Raw genomic sequence first — 9,454 nt, forward strand, 5'->3', positions numbered from 1 at the left:
TCCTAATACTAAGTATTATTTTCTATAGCTACCAGTAATGTCTGTGCGGTTACTTACCGATCGACGCCCACCGAGAGACGCGGAAGTTTTGCATTCATTATTCATCCATAAATTGCGCAATAACGCACATTTTTTGATAGTAAACGAAACCCTTCACCAATTTACCCTTGGCAGACTTTTGTTAATTGATCGTGAATAACTGCACAAGATGAGGATTCGATTCAGTAAGCTATCGCCATTAACAGTTTGTATTGCCATCATCAATTTGTGTAAGAAGGTTCTTGTAGCAATTCAGAAGTTATCCGCTTGTTGCGCCCGACAGCTGTCGTCATGTCATCCATTTAACTCGCGCCTCAGTAGCGACGCCCTCTTAAGAGCCAATCAACGACGGACTACGCTAATTTTGCTCGATGACCCTGGCTTTTGTATCCCTTATAATGAGCTTTTCTTAATGCAATTGATCATTCGTTTGGATTATTCAACGTCTAAGCTGTTTGTCGCCAAGTAGCCCTTTACTTTACAGCTGTAAAGCAAAAGCTTTTCGCTACTTCTGTTTTCAGTGAGACTTTTTTAACTTCGATTTCACAATGAAGGTCAGGAGAATCAGTGACCAAGACGCCAAAGTGGTCATAAATAGGTATACTTGAAGCCATAGTCGAATAAGCAACATTTTTCTCCGTTTTGTTAATAAGGGCGAATTCTTTCTGACATTAGATAAGAATCGTGCAAACACCTTGAATGGTGCAATTGCAATTAAATGCAAAATGCTGAATCAAACTCTCCATGGATACGCTGTCTATGGACGAGGTGTGATCGATGAGCACGTGAACGAATCCAACACTGTCGGGAACGCACCAGGCGGTGTTGGACACGGTTCACGTGGCAGTATTCGACCAATCATATGTCGTCTCAGCCGGAGCAATGGCGGACACATTTTTCGTTACGAATGGAGAGTAGGTTGTCGTTTCTCGACCGATTTCTGCACTCATCATGAGAATCAAACGCACTTTTTCTAGGAGCTGCGAAATTTTCCTCTTATTTTCTTTCCAGTTTTCATCATACACCCCTTGGTGAGATCCTGGTGGTTTATATAATTTTTCAGGAATTTAATGCTAAATAAATTAGGTTATAAAACCAATACCATTAGGTTTTTATCCGTTGCCTTTAAAGACGTATCTATGCTTTTGGTCCCTTTTACTCACTAAATCTTGTCCCTGTATTATGCACGTGCATAAGTTCTGGTTTAAATTCTTTTTTCACTTAGAATTAAAACAAATTGTCACAATGCCTTTTCTACAGTATACAGAACGTCACTGCACGTCATAGGAGGGTCAGTATTGATAGGACCTTAAGAGAGGAATTCTACCGTTACTGTAACAGAACAAATATAGTATATAGTATTATAGTAATAGAACCAATAGAACTATGGTAATGGCACCAATTACTTTTAAGGCCCTACTGTAGATTGTTCATTCGGCGTAAGTGACAATTTTTGCAAGAAGACGCGAACACTCTCTAGGGGGATGGTTTGGACTTTTTCGTTTGCAAGCTCCCATCAGTGGACAACTCTTATGTTAATCAGCGAATATGCTCTACATCGCTGTCAGTCAAAATAATGCTAACAATGGATTTTATTTTATATTGGTACATTTCTTGCTTGTTTGTGAATTGAGATTACTAGTTGTTCTCGTGCTGAAGGATTAGGTAAACTACCAACAGCTGCTTTTAGCAGTGACCATAGTTGAATGTATATTCTTACTGGCATATTCACTCGTGAATATGCCAGTAAGAATACACATTCAAAAGATGGCGGCTTTCTCGTTATGGGCTGTAGAGCTTGCTAAAGAGTTGACCTACCATTTTTCTTTTTTCTTTTTTTTCGGAATTGAGCAATATCGTTCTGTCTGTGGAATGAATAAATAGAGAGCAATTCCAAATGTAGAATAAGAAACAGGCTCCGAATACGTAAATTTGGGAAGAAATCGTACAAATATATATTCATGATCATGGAACTACTATGGAATTATTGGAATATACAATCTGCTGCCTCTCCTAAACGAGTACGGGAAGCGCAAGTTTTTGTTTTGTTAATAGAATAGGTTACGATGGACAAAAATCTCAGGACAGGGTCTGTCTCAGAGGAATGACGTACACTTCAGCTTTCCTCTAGCTTTAGAGTGCTTTTTCTTAATTTCCCAGCACTGTGACAAACACTTTTTCTGCTTACGGTCTTATTTTTGACACTTTCAGCAAAATGAACAAAGTAGCACCTTTCCCCTACCCAGAAGTTGGTAATCGCGTAGACGATCGCAGAGATGATGTGATCAAAGTAGCACCTGCCCCCTACCCAGAGGTTGGTAATCGCGTAGACGATCGCAGAGATGATGTGATCAAAGTAGTAACTGCCCCCTTCCTAGAAGCTGGTAATCGCGCAGACGATCGCAGAGATGATGATTTTATTGCGTGCTGTTCTAATTTTTGGGATTGTTGCACTCAGAGTATGAAGGTGGTACAAACGTGCCTCGATATCGTCAAGTGTATTACATGTAGCTGAGATTGAAGCTGTAGCTGCCAGAAAAAGGTTAGAACTAAACATAAATATTCTTGGTTTATTTTTTTCTTGGTGTCCTCTTCTAGTTAATGAGTTTTCCTTTCCCATCCAGGGGGGAGTAGTCGCTTCATGCTACGGAAACCGGGGTAAGCTTTGTTTCAGCTTCTTTAATTGGCCATTAATATTGATAAGAGTGAATTTTCTCCTAGTCACGTGAAGTCACGCCTTGCTCAACCACTTATCTGAACCACTGAGACGTTTGACTTAGATCAAAAACAGTGGTTTACCTCAGCGGTGAAAGTAGAGTTTTAAGCCTGTGGGATTACTCCACCGGATGAATGCTCCGTGGAAAAAGGGTCCCTTACGCCGCGAAATGTAACAACTAAGGCAAAATGTAAAAAAAATTTTATCACTCGAATTGTAACGAATTTTGACACAAAATGTAACAACTTCTTTAACGCGTAATGTAACAACGCAAAATGTAACAACTCTAATCTTAATATATAAAGAAGAAAATTTAGACATATTAGCCTTCTTGTCAAGCTTAACCTCGCCTGTCAGTCAAAGTATATAAACTTACTAGTCTTGGTCACATGACCAGCTCAAAATGTCCCGGCCTTGTTGAATTGAAACGTTACGTCGTTTTAGAAGAATTGTTCGTGTTTGTCATGTCAAGTCTGTGTCCGTCCGTCTGTGCTCTAACGACGGACGACAACTTGATATCTGCTTACGAGAAACAACAACACAACATGTCCGAAGGCAAGAATAATTACTAACACCTGTCAGTCACAGTTAGAGACGTTACGAGTCACATGACATGACTTAAGAAAATTGCTTTTATTTCTGTTATCGCACACCGTAGAAGCAAGAACCTTGGGTGCTCTACTCAATGTCTTCGTTATTCGAAAAAAGGAAAGACTGATGGGCTAGTATATTGACTGGGTAAACTATATAGCACTGATAAAGGTAAACAATTATTTCTACAATGTGACAACTATTGTGACTCTTTGCTCCTCTTTCCCACTTTACCTCTTCTGGTATTGATAGTCACATAAAGGGCGTTTTTTTTTTTTTTAATTTCATAAGGTTTCGATCATCAAAGGATAATAGCTAAGGCTGTTGCTGAAGGTTGCTGTGACCAAGTGTAGCCACCAGCACACAGTGAATAAGGAGGGCATGCTTGCAGGGTGAATAGAAATTAATGTCATTTAAAATAGCTTTGCCTGGATTTAACGATCTTGGACGTTCGGTGACCCCTATTTTTCTTTTGATGGACCATTTTCTCTACCGATTTTCCACGGTTAGCGAAAAAATGAAGAAAATCTATCGATTAGAAGTTTTACTTTTTGGAAAATGCACCATCGAATTCCGTTCTTTTCAGCTCTTCGTTTATCTGTGCGGCGGTTTCAAATGCCTCTTGAATGGTTAAGTTTGGTAAAAACGTTGGAAAATTTGGAACTATTTACGCAACAGACCCACTTCTACAAAATATGACTAAGATCGTTTGCCTCCGTTGACTCACCTTCGATCTTTTAACTATAAACCCCTGTAGACCATGCTGAATTACGTGCGGCAATTTTTCAAAATTAGGGTAGATTTCCACACGCTTTCTCTCTGAAACGAAGTCGGTGACCCCCAATTTTCTTTACATTTCTGGCACAAGTAACTCATTATCTGAGTGCAGTAAAAATTTTAAAAAAATCTATCGACTGGAAAATGTTCGCGCGAACGTCCTTAAGCTTTACTAGTAATTTATAATATATCGATAAGGTTGTTACATTTGCGTTGTTACATTTCGTGTTAAAGAAGAAAGAAATTGTTTAATTCTGGGTTAAGAGTTTTTACAATTAGTTAGAGGTAACGTTACATTTTGCGTCAAAGGTTGTTACGTAAATTTCGCGTCAATGTTATATTTTGCGTCAGGTGTTGCATTTTGCGGCGTAACGGTGCCTTATTCAGGTTACTGGAGATATACAAAAGGGTACGTCGGGATTTCACGAGTTAAGGCATAGAATATAGGGATAGAAAAGCTGCTATTCAGGTAATTAAGAGTGTCCTTAAAATGTATCTTAAGGAGACTTCTCTAACGGCTGATCCATTTTTGCTCAATTATTAACCGTAATGCCTCCAAACTTTCTTCTCAATATTTTGCAGGTTTTGTTGGCCTAGCTTGTCAGTGTAGTTATCAGTATTTGATGGGGTGCATTACCATTGACGACTGTAATAGATTTTTTTGTGTGTTGTTGTCTGAATGTCTTATGTATAGATCTGACTTTAAACTGGAAAGCATAGCCAAATGAGTGTCTCATAAGTAGATATGTTACTAAACTGAGATAACATAACCAAATGGAACACAAAGAAGTCACCCTACAATCCTCTCCAAAAGCCTTGGAACACAAACTTTCATGTGGGTCAACTTCATTACCAGTAAATGATCATGTTTTACAACTTTCTATGCCATCTGTCCCAAAACAATATTCGGACTTGGGTCCAGTGAATTGACCCCCACAGGGACAATTTTAAGGGATGGGGGAGGGGAAGGCATTTGAATTACAGTTGACTCCCTGTTACTCGCACTATCGCTAACTCGAATCTCGCGCTAATTAACTCGCACCAAAATTGATTCCCCTGGATTAGTCCGTTACATTTACTATAATTGTACTCGAGCCCCTTGGCTAAAGTGCAGAACAGTGCTCTTTTTCGATCTTTTGTTTCATTTTGTAAGCAAAATATCGTTCCGTTTTTATGTTTGTATTCGTAATGACCTTGACTAAACACATTGTTTGAAGACTAATCAAACATGTGCGTAAAACATTGTTTCCCCGCTAATTTTTAGTCATTTCTGTCATTTCTAACATTACTCAAAAGTTTTAACATTTGTTTTGACGGTTCTAGTTACTGGAAATCAACTGTTATTGTACTCGTGGAAAGAGACTAGCTTGACACTGAGACTTGTGGCGGGGATTGTAGCTTGTAAAAACACATATACCACCTTGTACTGCAAAGGTTTTTATACTGCATGGTATTCTAGAGAATAGCTGATGTTCACATAACAATGAAGAACCTCAGTTCGATGTAACTTTGTTTTATATTCGCTAATTCACATTTGCAATCAAGCTATGCCGATTTGGAATAAACTTAGTCTGGAAGTAGAGTCTTGTTTGAGAGTTTGTGGTCCGTTTGAAGTCAAGTCGCTGCAGGCCTTCAGATTCAAGGTATCAAAACATTGATCTCTACCTCCTCCTAGGACCTCAGGCGTTTCGCAGACACTTTGAGAACGAGCGCCTAGCGCAAAGGACTATGGGAAGAGGAAAGAAGCGAGCCCAACACCATCTCTTTCCCTTTCGCAATCCCTTCCTCCCTTGCGCGCCCATTGGTTTTTTCAGCAGAGAGGGTGTGGGTACAAGACAGGATCTCTACTGTCCTATAGTGTTTAGTGAGGTTTACAAATTTGGATGGGAGCCTTTAGGTTCCGGGTCTTGGGGCACGATCCCTTAGGAAATTTACTTTCGTTCCGGCTCGAAATTGGGAGGGGGGTTGCAGCCCCTACCCCCGAATCTCCGCCGTCCTTAGCTTTTCCAAATCAAACCTTACTCTACAAGTATTGAACACAATAAAAACAAACAAAAAGAATTAGGATATTTACCACGAGATAAATTAAAATGTTTACAATTCAAGTTGCTTTCTATGGCGCGTGTAACTTGCATTTAGCTAGCTTTCACAAGCTATAGAATTCGTGGACCAACCCGTTCCGAAAACGCTCGACATCTCTGAATGCGAGATTAGCGTAAAAGGATGATTCTTTTCAAAGCTTTCTTCAGAAAACAAAGCATTCTGTCAATTACGTTGTTCACGAAGAGCGAGCACACGATTATTCTCATCCCCAGGCGAGTTTCTACGCTCTCCGCTAGGAACGCCCGGAACCATGACCCAAGAAGAAGCCCGAGTAATAAAGCACCGAGAACAGATGCTGTAATAGCCGTACAAGAAGAACGAGCGAGGATTGGAGGAGTTGAAGTGGAAACTGGAGAGAGACCCTAATTTTAATTTCTGTCACGTAATGCAATCAAAACGTGGGATGAGGTTTTCCTCCATAACCGAACCAGAGGCTCACGTTTTGCAAAACGAATAACCCTATCAAGCAAAAAATTTGCAAAACGTCAAGTTCTTAGGAAGTCTTCAATTCGATAAAGCTAAAAGCTTAGACATATAGGTCGTTGTTGTTATTGTCATTATAAATGCAAGTTGGAAAAATATTTATTTGGGAATAAGACGAAAGAAAGCGTCATGCTCGATTGCGCCAATTTTACTCAGTACTCGAGGACTATTACTAATAGTCATCTAGTAGCGTAGCCAATTAAAATGCAGGATTTGCATTAGTCCACTAGTTGGGTGATACTAATGCAAAGTAGCCATGTGGTCTGCCAAGACTGGTCAAACACTGAAAATATGATAAAGTGGAAGCTCTTTACAAAATCGCGTTTGAACTCCCATACACATTACACATTCCCGACCTATGTCGAGGATTTTTCCATCACAAATCTGGACGGAATAGGAAAGAATATGGCGCAGGAATACTTTAACACCCTTAAAAATCCTATGTCATTGGAGGGAGTCAAATTGGACAATTTTTACACACTTGATGCTTTCTTTGGCGCACACTCGTTCGTGTATTGTCTGAACGAAGACCGAAGGGTAAAACTGGTCCACTGACCTAAAGTCATCCTGACCAAAAACCCGCCTTAACAAGCCATGAAGCTCAAAATTTACGTGAATGATGACGTCATCTGAAACGGACCATTCAAAAGTCGACTTAAAAGCGAGGTTTTGACTCTAATGATTCTAATCGATAAGACTGCTGCTGCCACCCAAAACTGTTATAAACAATTATTGGATAAGGTTTTTGTGATATCCGGAATAATCAAGGTCGAGGTATGTGATAACGCTAACCGAGACCTTGATTATTTTGGATATCACAAAAACCGAATCTCATAATTGTTTATTATACATTGTTTTAAAGAAAATAACGACAAACGCATTATCGCACCTAACACAGTTTATTTTCGACAAGCCATGTTCTTACGTGAACTTGACATTGCTCTTGGAAATGATGCATTGCGCGCGCAACCTACAGATTATTCACTAATCTGCTAGCAGATTAGTGAATAATCTGTTGCTAGGGCGCGCTGTTTCCCAGAATTAATTGTAGGCTTTTAGCCAATGGTGACTAAAATGTATAATAATGTTTATTATCGGTATGATAACGTTTGAGCAATTTGTCAGTTATATTTGTTTAGCTCATTGAAAAATATTGATTGTTCTTAACTTCATTTGATGCATAAACATTAACCAACAAGAAAGCTGAACCCTTCACAGTAGCGTCAATCAAAATAAAACGACCTTTACTATCCAATTTGTTGGAATTTAGTTCAAATTCCAGATCTTCTCCTACAAGTGTCAATACTCCACAACTACGATTCGCACCATGTAAGTAGAGAGTGTTATATATTCTAGAAACCTTCTATTTCTTTTTTACTATAAGTAGCTTAGAGAAAAACAACACCTGCCTTCAGGTGCGGATCCAGGTTTTTCAAGGGGGAATGCCTGTTACCTTGGGGTGCAGAATCAATGGGACATAACCCCAAAATGTTTCAATTTGAGAATTGAAACCTAATTAACTGAAAACTGTTACATCACAAATACTAGCAATGTTACAAAGTAGAAATCACAGTGAGGTATCTGTCCAGAGTGTTTACCATTATTTCTGCTGTAATATTCGTAATCTATTCCAACTGTTTTTTTTTTCATTTTTATGTTTATTTGCTTCTCCAAAAGGGGTGTGGCTAGCCGCCTATTCCAACCCTCCCCCGTTCCCTACCCAAACTCCGCCCCTGGCCTTTTGATGATTATTCAACTAACCTGCTTGGCATGCGTCAAAGGGGAAACGAGAAGCACGAAGCGCGATGGGAGGGGGAGGAAGGGCAACGCGAAGCAGGATATCATTTCACCAAAGGAACAAAGCTTTCCTCTTAATTGCAGTGCAAGTCCCTCGAACATTTAAAGAAATTCAGTGCAGTCGAACCTCCTTTTGCGACCACCTCTCGTAAGCGAACACCTCTCCTTAGCGATCAGTTTTCCAAAATATCAAAAGTTTTCAGGTCAAATCACTATATTTGGAACCTCTTGTAAGCGACCACGACCACTTTTAGAGCTAAAAGTTTGAAATTTTCTTTTGTTTTTAAGGGGGTATGGTACCCTAAAATATGGCGATGTTAATGAAAAATTTAATTTCTCGGAAATACAAGACTTAAGACCCTTGAGGACTTGTCAAAAACATTTTGAAACGATCTTCCCGAATTTCCTTCCAGATGAGTATGAAATTTAAGGAAAGTACACAGTGGTATAAGTTTTTTCACGTGGCAACGGCCATAGCAACGACTGTTTACTATAAGAACGTGACCAAAAATATAGATTATTTTTAACTTATATGAACGAAACTATTTAGAAAAAAACTTTTAAGACATGCACAACTCGATTGGTATAATTATTTGTGAAAAGCTTTGCCTCAAATTGCCATCACAGGCTCATTCATTTCCTTATGACAAGGAATATTTCCCACAACTGCGGTAATTTTTTACAAAATAGAACAACCATTGCACCCCCTCCCCCGAGATCCAATCTGCACCCCCCCCCCCACTATTTGTGGCTCGTTAAATGCTTAATACTTCGTGTAAGAAACTTAAAGTGCATTTTTCTCAAAAGTTTACTTTTGTACCGACTGAATTCGCGCCAACATTTCTACTTTGCAAGGTTTTTAAGTAGAATTCCCGAAACTTGGGCTGATCAAAGACCAATAGTGTCGCGATGATATAAACCAACAAATCGTAACATTTTAAGATCTGT

Source organism: Orbicella franksi, chromosome 15 (genome assembly GCF_964199315.1).
Source record: "Orbicella franksi chromosome 15, jaOrbFran1.1, whole genome shotgun sequence".
Taxonomy (NCBI): domain Eukaryota; kingdom Metazoa; phylum Cnidaria; class Anthozoa; order Scleractinia; family Merulinidae; genus Orbicella; species Orbicella franksi.